The 14,460-nt window shown below is 46.6% G+C and overlaps 1 protein-coding gene across 1 annotated transcript in view; it reads right to left on the reverse strand.

Moving 5' to 3' along the window:
• Window positions 1-14,460, reverse strand: part of alkbh7 (alkB homolog 7) — a 57,597-nt gene that overhangs the window by 6,634 nt on the left and 36,503 nt on the right. The gene's annotated exons all lie outside the window — the stretch shown is intronic.

Genomic DNA, 14,460 nt, shown 5'->3' on the forward strand with positions numbered 1-14,460 from the left:
CCCTCGCAGGTGAGCACTGGAGTGACACCCCCACAGGTGGGCACTGGGACAACATCCTCGCAGGTGGGCACTCAAACGACATCCTCACAGGTGGGCACTGGGATGACACCCCCACAGGTGGGCACTTGAACGACACCCTCACAGTTGGGCACTCAGGTGACAATCTCCCCATTTTACCTGTGGGTGAGCAGTGAGACAACACACCCATTGGTGGGCACTGGGGTGACAATCAACGCCATCTGTGGATGGGCAGTGAGACGACATCCCCTCTGGTGGGTGCTGGTGTGACAATCGCCCTACCCATGGATGGGCTGTGAGGCAAAACCCCAGCAGGTGGGCGCTGTGACAGTGCCCCACAGGGGTCAATAATGTAACACCCACCATGAGTGCCAGGAAATTAATTTTTTTTAAACCCACAGAATTTGGAAGATGGAAGCAAACACCGGTGCTGCGAAATTTCCCTGATCCTTCAGATATACATCCTGCCTACCAGGCAGGTCCCACTGTCTCACTGTTCACAACTCATTGCACAGGCCTGGTAGGTTAACACGCTGATAGCTGGCCCCATTGAGCCATTTTGACTCATCCTCACATAGGCTCTTTACTGGAAGCCGTGACCACTCTTTTGCCTAAGTAGATGATGCTCGACTTGCTGAGTTCTTTCAGCATTTTGTTCTTTGTTCAACGTCCTGTTACAGGCTCTGCATTGCTTTAAGCATCCTACCCTCACCTTCATACCAAACGTAAACTTACCTGCATCTCTCTCCTTCCTAGCTAATACAGGGTGGAAGCAGATTGCTCAGTGCACTGTGTGAGCCAGCAACCAGCCACTTGTCCATAACCTCATTATTCCTAAACTCTCAGCAATGCAAGTTACAGTTGAGTTATCATAGCCAGCTAACCTTCTGACCTGCATGAGTTTGGGTTGTGAGAGGAATCCCATGCAGACGTGAGAAGAACGTGCAAGCTCCACACAGACAACAATGCAGGTCTTGGATTGAAGGCACTGACACAGATCCAGATCATTGACCCTGTCCGTTCACACAGATGCTGCCTGAACTTGTGGACGGTCTTTTTTTTCCAAGATTTTGCCTCAGCCAGCATTTCACGCTGCGGGATGCAGGGGGAGGAATGGCATTCAGTGTCCCATCATGGGGTAGCACTCTCATGTCTGAAGTTCACCATACGTTCATTCTCTTCACTCGGAGACCAGAGCGCTTTCCTATGAGTCATAACTGTCGGCCAGACAGGATGTAAACTCTCAACTTATTTACGGGAACGCAAACTGGGGGTACGGAGACGCTGTCGCTGATCTTGGTACATAAACACAAAGAAGGAAATCACTTTAACTGGGACACTGTGGAGGTTCAGACAAACATGAAGCAGGCTCAAGAATTTTTAGAAGTGTAGTTGCCTTCTGATAACTCTGTAACAAACATATCGAAACAGGTGCCTTCTACAAACCGCTAAGAGCCAAAAGAAGCGAGCCAATAGAATTCAAAGATCAACTGAAGGGGTAGCCAATCAGGACTGAGGCAAGGGAAGGGGGGAGGGGGCTATATAAATGCAAACACTCCCAGAGAGAAACACCAACAACTGCGCACTGAGGATGTCACCTCGACTGGTGATGAGATACCCGCAAGCTAATTGCTAAGTTCAGCAAACACTTCAACCCGAGCTACTGATACTCACCACCATCCTAAATAACTGACTGCATTTATCACAGTTATAGAGTCATAGAGCACTACAGCCACAGAAACAGGCCCTACATCCCAACTAACCTATACCAGCCTGGTTTTCTGCCTTGACCAATCTACTTGCACCTAGACCGTAGTCCTCCATACCTCTCTCATCCATGTATTCATCAGAATTTCATTTAAATGTTGCAATTGAAACCGCATCTACCACCTCCACTGGCAGCTCATTCCACACTTGCATCAACCTCCGAGTGAAGAAATTTACTCTTAAACATTTCACCTTTGATCCTATGTCTCATCCACCCTGACGGGGAAAAAGCCTGCAAGCATTCACCTTGTCTGTACCCCTCATAATTTTATACACCTTTTTTAAGGCCTCCCCTCATTCTCTAATGGTCCAGGGAATAAAGTCCTTCAACCTTTCCCTACAGCTCTGGTCCTCAAGTGCTGGAAACATCCTTGTAAATCTCTCTGCACTTTTTCAAGCTTTTTTGATATATTCCTGTAGGTCGGGTGAGCAGAACTACACACAAGACTCCAGTTTCAGCCTCACTAACATCTTAAACAGCTTCAACATAACATCCAACTCTTGAATTCAGTACATTGCTTTATGAAGACCAATATGCCAAAAGCCCTTTTTACCAGCCTGTCTACCTGTGACAGACACCACTTCCAAGGAATTCTGGATCTGTATTCCCAGACGCCTCAGTTCTACCATAGACCTCAGTGCCTTACCACAGTGCAAGTCTTATCGTGCTTAGTCCTCCCAGAGTGCAACACCCAACACTTGTCTGCATTAAATTCCATCTGACAATTTTCAGCCCTTTTTCCCAGCTGATGCAGATACTACCTCGCTGTGCATTACACCCCGGTTTTGGTGTCATCTGCAAATTTGCTGATCCAGTTTACCAAACTATCATCTAAACCAGTAATGTAGATGATAACAACGGACCCAGCACTAATCCCTGCGGCACATCACTAGTCACGGGCCTCCAGTCAGAGAGACAACCATCCACTACCACTCTCTGGCTTCTCCCACAAAGCCAATGTCAAATCCAATTTATTACCTCATCCTGAATGTCAAGCGACCTTACCTCCTGGACTACCCTCCAATGTAGATCTTTATCAAAGACCTTGCTAAATTCCATGAAGACAACATCCTCTACCTTTCCTTCATCAATCTTGTTGCTAAACCTCAAAAAACTATCAGATTGTGTGTTCGTTTATAGATGCAATGCAGAACAGACCCTTCCAGCCCTTCAAGCCATTGTGCCAACAACCTACCAATTTAACCCCAGTCTAATCGTGGGATAATTTACAATGAGCAATTAACAGACTAATGGGTGCATCTTTTGGGCTGTGGGAGGAAACCGGAGAGCTCAAAGGAAGCCCACTCATTACAGAGAGGACATACAGTACAGACTCCTTACAGATGACATCGGAATTAAATTTAAAACTCCCATACCCTGAGGTGCAATAGTGGCATGGGGCAATTAGTGCAATGCTACTGTGGCACCGCACACCACACAAAGCCATGTTGACTACCCTAATCAGGCCCTGCCTATCCAAATATTGACATATCCTATCCCCTATTTGTCCTGTGAGGGTGTGGACCTGTGGTGATGATCTGCTCTGGACAGTGCGCTGGCTAACCAGGTCAGAGTCATGTGCCTGGAGGTGTCGCGTCGTGTTGCAAACACTGTGGAAGACTAGGGATGCGGTGAGCCTGGGACTAAGCATTCGCTTCAAATGCTTGAGATATCATCTTAATACCACAGACATGCTGCGAGTTAGCAACTGTATTCAAAGCATTCCAGAGGCTCAGTGTCACCTCCAGGAGATGCCGGCAAGCAGCGATAGGCCTGTTAACCATCCTCACTGCAGCGCACACATTTCTCAAACCAAAAGAGGGTTATTTTTCCAGTAATGAAATTTATTTATGAGTTGAAGGTTTTGGGGTTGGACAATTACCTGTCTTTCATTTCCTAGTTCCAGTACCAGCAGTGCATTCCTACCCTGGTGATCCAACCATCTGTTAAATCTCAAAACAATGCCAGCTGTCTGACTGTACAGAACCACGCTGCGGAATAATTTCCTTGTAAAAACAAAATTCTAGCGGCTTTACATTGAGTTCAATTTGTTTACAGGATGAAGCCTGCTCTTCAGGAATGAGTAACATAGAGAAATTGCACAGAAAATCTGTTTCCTCAACACAACTGCATCGATGGGCACTGAGTGCTGTCTAGTCAGATTCACTGTCATACATACTCAAAGCAGACAGTGAAACGTGTCATTTGTGTTAACAACCAACATGCCCATGGATGTGCTGGGGGGCAGCCCGCAAGTGCCGCCACACATTCTGGCATCAACATAGCATGCCCACAATGTTTAGCAGAACAACACAAGCAACAACAGCAAAAACAACCTCCATTTCTGCTTCCTCTTGCACAAGAGCTCATTTGTTACAGACAGATTTATTTATTGAGATTCAGTGCAAAGTCAGCCCTTGGAGCTGCAACGCCCAGCAACGCCATGTTTAACCATAGCCTAATTACAGGACAATTTACTATAACCAGTTAACCTACCGACCAGTACATCTTTGAGCTGTGGGAAGAAACCGGAGCACCCGGAGGAAACCACAGGGTCACAGGTAGAGCGTACAAACTCCTTACAAGCAGCCGCAGGAATCGAACCCGGGTTGCTGGCACTGTAAAGCGTTATGCTAACCTCTATGCTACTCTACTGCTTTGCATTGTGAAGACTAGGGCTGCTGATGAGCCAGAGGCTAGGCAGCAAATTGAAATGCTTGCGATACTCTTACTCCGTGAGTAACAGCACTCAACTCCACAACCACTCCAGTGGCTGACGTGGCACTCTGCAGCAACACTGGGTGTCACAGACTTGTTGCTCCATATAGATATGAACTCAGTGTTATCACAGACACTGGGACCACAGACCCTGAATTTTACAACTCTACATATTCCACAGACGTCGTTCACTGAATGCAGTTTCCACAGGCTTGGATTTTAACTTTGGTTACAAGTCCCACAGATATTTTGACTCTCACAGTTTTATAAATCAGTGGCATCTTTCTCCCTGGAAGGATTTTAGAAAATCTGATCAGGTTTAAAAAGTGAGTGAGACCTGTTAAGACTTTCTGTGGAGCTTGAAATTAAATGGGTTATTTGGTACTTGGTAAAGGCCAATAAAACGTTAGGTTTAAGCAAAGCGGCCAGGGTTAGAGTGGGTAGCCGAGGCTTTGGTTCAAGAGGCTTCAGCAAGGATAGTTGGAGGCTAAGGTAAGTTTCTTTCAGTAGAGCAGTGAGAATGACAGTCAGGATAGTGCAGTGTTCATCGTGCGGGATGTGGGAAAACAGGGAGACTTCCAGTATCCTTGACAACTACACCTGAAAGACGCATCTAGCTCTACATTAGGGAACTTGAGCTGTAGTTGGATGACCTTCAGCTCATTCAAGAGAGGGATTGATTGGAGATACAGAGAGGGAGTTACACCTAAAGTGCAGGACACAGATAATTTGGTGACTGTCTGGGTCAGGCAGCTGATCCAGTGTATTCCTATGGCCAATTCCTTCAGAATCAGGTTTAATATACCCAGTACCTGTCATGAATTTCATTGACTTTGCAGCAGCAATACATTACAAAACATAATAGAAAAAAAACATGAATTAAAGTAAGTATATATATTAAATATGTAGTGCACAAATGGAAATAAAAAAATAGTTGGGTATTGTTAATGAGTTTATTGTCTATTCAGAAATCATATGACGGGAAGAAGCTGTTCCTGAATCATTGAGTGTGTGCCTTTACACTTCTGTGCCTCCTTTCTGATGGTAGCAATGATAAATCGCTCTTTGATGCCGGTGCCAATGATGGAGCTAACTAAGTTTACAACTCTCTGCAGCTTACTTTGATCCTGTGCCACCACCACACACCTCCCGCCCCTCCCCCAATACCAGACAGTGATGCTTAGTTAGAATGCTCTCCACGGTATAACTGTCCCCTTGTGAGTGTTTTAGGTGACAATTACTCAAACTCCAAATGAAATATAGACGCTGTTGTGTCTTTGTAGCTGCATCAGTTTGTTGGGGCCAGGTTAGATCCTCAGAGATATTGACACCCAGGAACTTGAAATTGCTCACTCTCTCCACTTCTGATCCCTCAGTGAGGACTGATGTGTGTAACAAGTATATTGTTGTGGATTCTATTAATCTAACAAAGTAAAGCCCCAGCATTTAGGTCTTTGGCTCTGACTCAGAGGGGAAGGGGAAGAAGAGGCAAGCAGTAGTTACAGGGAGCTCATTGGTTAGGGTAACAGACAGGAGGTTATATGGTTGAGAATGAAATTCCCTGTTGGCATGTTTCCTCCCAGGTGCCAGGGTCAGGAGCATCTCAGAAGGATTATGAGCAACCTGTGGTTGTGTTTACCTTGATACCAATGACATAAGCAAGAAGGGTGATGAGGCCCTGCAAAGCGAGTTCAGGATGTTAGGAGCCAAGTTAAAGGTCAGGATCACTAGGGTGGTGAAGTCGAGATTGTTACTTGTGCCATGTGCTTGTGCTTGCCATCAAACTTTGGTAAGGAAGAGGGTGGCGGCATGTGCTTTTTGGTCATTTCTCTTTGATATACCGACATGACGGTTATGTCAAACTCCTGTTCCCCTGACTTGGAACACCTATCGATCAAATGCACATCATTTGCCTCAGGAGATCTGAAATGTGATCCTCAATGAGATGAGAAAGTTAAGGATCCAATTGCAGAGGGAGGTACAGAGGCCCAGGTTTTGGAGCTTGTCGATTAGTACAGCGGGTCTGATTGTATTGAATGTTGAACTGGGATCAATGAACAGCAGCCTGACATAAGTATTGCTGTTGTCCATGTGATCCAAGGCCGAGTGGACAGCCAGTGTGATTGTATCCACTGTAGATTTATTGTGGTGATGGGTAAATTGCAGCAAATGCAGGTCCTGGTTTAGGAAGGCATTGATTCTGGCCATGACCAATCATTCAAAGCACTTCATCACAGTAGATGTGAGTGTAATCGGTATAGTCATTTAGCAGCTCACTGTGCTCTTTTTGGGCATAAGTATTGCTGCTTTTTTGAAGCAGATGGGAACCTTCGACTGCAGCAGTGAGAGATTGAAGAAGTGTTTGAACACTCACACCAGTTGGTTGGCACAGGTTTTAAGTGCCCTGATGCCTTGTGAGGATTCACCCCCTTGAAAGATATTCTGATGTCAGCATCTGAGAGAGCTTATAGGGTCACCAGATGCTACAGGAACTTGCACAAGTGTAATCTTATTCTCCCTTTCAACGTGTGCATAAGAGGCATTGAGTTCATCTGGGAGTGAAGCTTCACTGTCATTCATCATGTTACAGAGTTCGCTTTGTAAGAAGTAATAGTCTGCAAACACTGCCAGAGCTGATGTATATCCAATTCCATCTGTAACTTAAATTGGAATTCTTTTTAACTCTAAAAATAGCCTTCTGTAAATTGTCCCGTGATTAGGGTAGGATTAACTTGGAATATTGCTGAGCAGTGCAGCTCAAAGGGTCTGAAGGGCTTACTTTGCAATGTGTGTCAATAAGTAAATACATTCTTATATAGTTCTGGTTCATTAATGGCTTTTGGTTTGGGGATGTACAGTAAATGTACAGACACATCAACACAGAACTAAATGAAGTTGGAGACAACTGTGGTGTATTCATTCAGATTCAAAGATGAATCCCTGAATGCTGTCCGTCCACCAACTCAAAGCAGTCCTGTAATCAATCTCCACCTCCCTTGACCAAACTCTCTTGGTCCTCACCACTACTGCTGCAGTCTTTAGACTGCCTTTACACTGGGAGTAGAAGTTAGGTGATTGGACTTTCCAAAGTGTGGTTGTGAAATGGCATGGTAAGTGTTCTTGACAGTGGTCAAGTGTGTTGGCTCCTCTGGTTCCACAGGTGATACGTAGGTGGTAGTTGTTCAGGTACTTATTCAAGCTGGCCTGGTTGAAATCCCTACAATGATTGGAAAGACATTAGGGTACACTGTTTCATAACTGCTGATCATGGTGCTCAACTCCTCCTTTGCCTGTCTGGCATTAACCAGAGGTGGAATGTACACCACTACTGAGATGGTGCCAGAAAACTCGCTCAGCAGATAAAATGGACGACACTTGACTGCTACATGTTCTAGGTCAGGTGAGAAGGATTGAGACAGAAACCACCATGTTTGTGCGCCACGGTGAGTTAATCATGAAGCGTTCTCCACTTTCTCTACCTTTAAAAGACTGAGTTCCTGTCTGTAGTTTTTAGGGATTGTTAACGTGGCTTTGTGTGTGGCAGGTCATGTCAACCAAACATATAAAGTTCTTTGAGGAGGTTACCAGGAAAGTTAATGAAGGAGAGGCAGTGGACATTATCTACGTGGACTTTAGCAAGGCCATTGACAAAGTTCTGCATGAGAGGCTGGTCAGGAAGGTGCAGTTACTTTTTTTTATTAAGTGCAGTCATGAACAATAGCCAGATCAGAAATGCTGATCAAGTCAACTAGTTCCCAAAGAGAACTCTGACAGGCCAATCAGATGGTTCACTGCTGCTCAGATAACAGGCCCAAGGGTCACTAGCCCCTGTACCCCAGAAACACACCTGAGCGGTGCGGCAGAGGTACGTGCTATGCATGACCTAATCTGAAAGCATCATGTTGACTCATAACAGATCGCGTTCACGGTGGAACAGCTTGGTCAAGGATGGGGTGATCAGCACTGATGGACAAATCATACTTGGCATTCAGGATAAAGTAGTGTAACCCTCAGGCTTGCCCAGCTCGTGTTCGTCTGGGGGGGGGGAACAGCCTTTGGCCCTGCCAAGCTGAGAAATTACGCTTGTGTGAATGCTGTGTAATGTACCGCCCAGTTACAAACCCACAACGCAAAATATCAGACAGTACACCATATGCAATTAAATGATTGAACTTAATGAATCTTAATCTGAATATAGAGTTAGTAATGAAGAGGAGGCTGAGGTCCTTTAACATCTGCCGGACGATGCTGAGGATGTTCTACAAGACTGTGGTGGCCAGTGCTGTCATGTTTGCTGTTGTGTGCTGAGGCAGCAGCTGAGGGTAGCAGACACCAACAGAATCAACAAACTCATTCGTAAGGCCAGTGATGTTGTGGGGCTGAAACTGGACTCTCTCACAGTGGTGTCTGAAAAGAGGATGCTGTCTAAGTTGCATGCCATCTTGGACAATGTCTCCCATCCACTACATAATGTACTGGGTGGGCACAGGAGTACATTCAGCCAGAGACTCATTCCACCGAGATGCAACACAGAGTGTCATAGGAAGTCATTCCTGCCTGTGGCCATCAAACTTTACAACTCCTCCCTTGGAGGGTCAGACACCCTGAGCCAATAGGCTGGTCCTGGACTTATTTCCTGGCATAATTTACATATCACTATTTAACTATTTATGGCTTTATTACTATTTAATTATTTATGGTGCAACTGTAACTAAAACCAATTTCCCCTGGGATCAATAAAGTATGACCATGACTATGACTATGAAAATAAAAAAAGGCCCAATTCAAGGAAAAGTCAAAAGTTCACGTTGGAGCTCACTCAGTAGTCATTCTTCCACCATCGGTCTCCAAGCATCGCCGACCTTTGGACCCTCAGATCCCAGACCACTCTGTTCAGTGGTCTACCAGCTCTCTCCACACGCGTCTTCCCTCTTCATCTCTCCTCAACAAAAGACCGTGAAAAAAACATCCTTCCAGATTCACAAGACAGAGCAACAATCTCTGATTGGCTAACATGTATAACCACAGTCCTGTTATATCCAGCCATAACACAAACATTGCTGCTACAGAGAAACCGTTACTTTGAACATTACAGAGAAGCCATTACATTATCAGTAAATCCTTACAGCATGTTACAGTAGCAAATTAGATTCAAGATTGGCTTCACAGAAGAAGCCAAGAAAGTGATAAGTATATGACTGCAAGGATAGGTGTTGGGTCCTGTTGTTTGTCATCTATATTAATGGTTTGGATAATAATGTGGTTAACTGGATCAGCACATTTGCAGATGACTCTGAGATTGGGGGTATAGTGGACAGCGAGGAAGGCTATCAAAGTTTGCAGGAAGATCTAGACCAGTTGGGAAAATGGGGTGGAAAAAGACAAATGGAATTTAATGCATGCAAGTGTGAGGTGTTGCACTTGGGAGAACAAACCAGGGTAGGGTTTAGATGGTGAATGATAGGGCACTGAGGAATGTGATAGAACAAAGGGATCTTGGAATACACTTCCATAACTCCTTGTAAGTGGTGTCACAGGTAGATCGGGTCGTAAAGAGAACTTTTGCCACCTTGACCTTCATAAATCAGAGTACTGAGTACAGGAAATGGGATGCTATTTTGAAGTTGTATAAGATATTGGTGAGGCCAGAGTATTGTGTGAGGTTTTAATCACCTACTTACTAGAAAGATGCCAATATGCTTGAAAGAATACAGAGATCATTTACAAGGGTTTTGCCAGGACTTGAGGACCTGAATAATAGGCAATGTTTGAACGGTTTAGGACTTTATACCCTGGATTGTAAGAGATTGAGGGGGTGATTTTATAGATATTTACATTATAAAGGGTATAGGCAGGTAAATGGAAGCAGGCTTTTTCCACTGCTGTTTGATGAGATTTGAACTAGAGGTCATACGTTAAGGGTGAAAGGTGATATATTTAAAGGTAACCAGAGGATAAACTTCTTGACTCAGAGGGTGATGCAAGTGAGGAGCAAACTGCAGATTGGAAGTGGTGGATGGAGGTAGTATTGCAACATTTAACAGAGGTTTAGATGAGCACATGGGAGAGGCTATGGTCCAGATCGGGGTCGATGGGCTTGGCAGAATAATAGCTTGGCGTGAACTAGATGGGCCAAAGAGCCTGTTTCTGCTCTGTTGTGCTCTATGACTCTATGATTCTACAATCTGATGTCAGGACCCATAGAGAGATGTGGAATGTGGTTGGTTAGATGGAGGCTGGAGGAGAGAGTTAAGGGATTCAATAAATATAATGGTGACCAACAAATCGCAGAGCCATGGAGGAGTTTGAAGATTAGGTTAAAATCAAGATGTCATATAAAAATTTCCACGCTGTCTGGTTAGGATGAAGCAAATCTCCGATGGTACCAGAAAGGTTACTGGGGGAAGGAGTACAATGAAAGAGTTTGCCGGACTGGAATGAATTATCTGGGTGGTAACCATCCTGTAACCTAGAATTATTTTACCAGAAGCCAGTGAAGGCAGCATGAATGATTGTTTAGGATACTGCATTGGTCAGGGACAGTAAGTGGCTTTAAATTAATTGGGATTAAATCTCATGCATGGTTCATTGATTCTCTGAGTGTCAGTACAGCTGAGTCCGAGTTACTTTTTAGCTGCTGAAATCTGCTGATGGCTTGTTCACTTGATTCTGTCTTCCTCCAACTGCCCCTCATCCTTCTCTCCATTGCCATCTTTGGGCGCCTCTGCGACAGATGAGTTTCTGGGCTGAAGGAGAGTTAGTCAAGGTTGACAGGGGCTGCCAAGAAAAGCATCTCGCAGGGAAAGGTATGGCTTCTGTATGCTGATTCCGATTTGAATTCTTCCAAAGCACAGGTGGCTGGAATTCTTCAACTATCAGGAGATTACCTGGAATTAGGAGCTGACACTGGACGGCTCTGAGGAAGTGTGGAGGATTGATGGGTCTGCGTTCCCACGTTGTATTTTCTGAAAGTTCTTTCTAGTCAGAGTCCTAAAGAACAATCTGTTTATTTCAGCACTGGCTTCTGTGTTCGCAGTAACCCTTCAGCTGCTCTCCGAGGGTTTGCTCAGTCCCGACACAATGTGAGTTTGGAGTGTTATGTATGTTGTTGGGTCTTCTTGCTACTTAGGAGGCCTTTTCGCTCATCAGATTTATACTGGTTCTGAGAGTAATCCCATTCCCCTGCTTATTTCACCGAAACCTTTTCCCTCTCACCTGCCCATTATCTCCTGAATCTTCTGACCCCTAATAGGGGCCATTACTGGCCAAGTAACCCACCAACCCCAGCGTCTTGGTGATGTGGGAGGAAACTGCAGCACCCAGTGGAAACCACACATCACAGTGAGAATATCGGACAGAATCGTAGGTTAGGATTAAACCCAGGTCCCTGGAGGTGTGATACAGCAGCACTACTTGCTGCTCCACTGAATATTGGAGGTGGGGGGGGGTGCATTCAGTACTCTTCCACTATTCAATGGGAATCATGACTAATCAGTGATATGACTCCATCTAACCACCTTTGCCTTGTATTATTCAATACCTTTGGTGAAAAAGTCTGTCAATCTCAGAAACAAAATGAATATTTGTCCTAGCATCAGTTGGAGCTTGCGTTGGAGTGTTCCACCAGCATACTCACAGACGGATGCGTTTCCTGATCTCTTCTGACAGGCCCCACTCTCTCATTTTTGCATTGTCTCAAGTCCTAGACTGCCAAGAATCAGATTGTCCCTTTGCGAATCAAGGAAAGCAAACGGGACATGATTTTCCAAAGAGGAGCCACAAGGTACATCCTGTGAATTGTCCTCGGTGGTACTGATGCCCAAAGGAGCTTTGGCCAGAGTCACTGAGTTTCCTGAGCTCAGCGTCTGTGGCTAGACATTCGGTTGGGACTCCTCGGACCTTGCAATGGCCCCATCATAAAACATAAGCAATAGAAAACTTGGAGTCACACAGAGCAGAAACAAGCCCTTCAGCCCATTTATTCTGTGCTCACTATCAACCATCTAGCCACACTGATCCCTCTTTATTTCCCCGGACATTCCTATTATTCTTCACCCTGCCCCCAACCCGGATTCTTATTTATTTATTGAGATTTGACCAACCGCCAATCGGACATCAGAAGATTTGAGAGTAGGTGATTTCAGTCAGGGTCACTGCCCTAGGTGAAATGCCAGCAGCAAGTCGCATAGTGAAAAAAAGATTTGACCAGCGATCACTTGGCATTTGAGAATGATTAGAAAGAATTCATTAAAAGAAGGCGGGGCAAGTACAGCGGCCATGGCCCGAGTGGACAGAGTCATGCGGTGATCTCGAGCGGACAGTCCAAGCGGTGATCTCGAGTGGACAGAGTCCGAGCGGTGATCTCGACTGGACAGTCCGAACGGAGATCTCGAGTGGAAAGAGTCCGAGCGGTGATCTCAAGTGGACGGAGTCAGAGCGGTGATCTCGAGTGGACAGAGTCCGAGCGGAGATCTCAAGTGGACGGAGTCCGAGCGGTGATCTCGAGTGGACAGTCCAAGCAGTGATCTCGAGTGCACAGAGTCCGAGCAGTGATCTCGAGTGGACAGTCCGAGCGGTGATCTTGAGTGGCAGAGTCCGAGCGGTGATCTCGAGTGGACAGTCCGAGCGGTGATCTTGAGTGGACAGACTTAGAGTGGTGACCTCGAGTGGACGGAGTCAGAGCGGTGATCTCGAGTGGACAGTCCGAGCAGTGATCTCGAGTGGACAAAGTCCGAGCGGTGATCTCGAGTGGACAGTCCGAGCGGTGATCTCGAGTGGACAGAGTCCGAGTGGTGATCTCGAGTGGACAGTCCGAGCGGTGATCTCGAGTGGACAGACTCAGAGTGGTAATCTCGAGTGGACAGAGTCACGCGGTGATCTCGAGTGGACAGTCCGAGCGGTGATCTCGAGTGGACAGAGTCCGAGTGGTGATCTCAAGTGGACAGTCCGAACGGAGATCTCGAGTGGAAAGAGTCCGAGCGGTGATCTCGAGTGGACGGAGTCAGAGCGGTGATCTCGAGTGGACAGACTCAGAGTGGTGATCTCGAGTGGACGGAGTCAGAGCGGTGATCTCGAGTGGACAGTCCGAGCAGTGATCTCGAGTGGACAAAGTCCGAGCGGTGATCTCGAGTGGACAGTCCGAGCGGTGATCTCGAGTGGACAGAGTCACGCGGTGATCTCGAGTGGACAGTCCAAGCAGTGATCTCGAGTGCACAGAGTCCGAGCAGTGATCTCGAGTGGACAGTCCGAGCGGTGATCTCGAGTGGACAGAGTCCGAGCGGTGATCTTGAGTGGCAGAGTCCGAGCGGTGATCTCGAGTGGACAGTCCGAGCGGTGATCTTGAGTGGACAGACTTAGAGTGGTGACCTCGAGTGGACGGAGTCAGAGCGGTGATCTCGAGTGGACAGTCCGAGCAGTGATCTCGAGTGGACAAAGTCCGAGCGGTGATCTCGAGTGGACAGTCCGAGTGGTGATCTCGAGTGGACAGAGTCACGTGGTGATCTCGAGTGGACAGTCCGAGCAGTGATCTCGAGTGGACAGAGTCCGAGTGGTGATCTCGAGTGGACAGTCCGAGCGGTGATCTCGAGTGGACAGACTCAGAGTGGTAATCTCGAGTGGACAGAGTCACGCGGTGATCTCGAGTGGACAGTCCGAGCGGTGATCTCGAGTGGACAGAGTCCGAGTGGTGATCTCAAGTGGACAGTCCGAACGGAGATCTCGAGTGGAAAGAGTCCGAGCGGTGATCTCGAGTGGACGGAGTCAGAGCGGTGATCTCGAGTGGACAGACTCAGAGTGGTGATCTCGAGTGGACGGAGTCAGAGCGGTGATCTCGAGTGGACAGTCCGAGCAGTGATCTCGAGTGGACAAAGTCCGAGCGGTGATCTCGAGTGGACAGTCCGAGCGGTGATCTCGAGTGGACAGAGTCACGCGGTGATCTCGAGTGGACAGTCCAAGCA

This window comes from Mobula birostris, chromosome 32, assembly GCF_030028105.1.
Source record: "Mobula birostris isolate sMobBir1 chromosome 32, sMobBir1.hap1, whole genome shotgun sequence".
NCBI lineage: Eukaryota > Metazoa > Chordata > Chondrichthyes > Myliobatiformes > Myliobatidae > Mobula > Mobula birostris.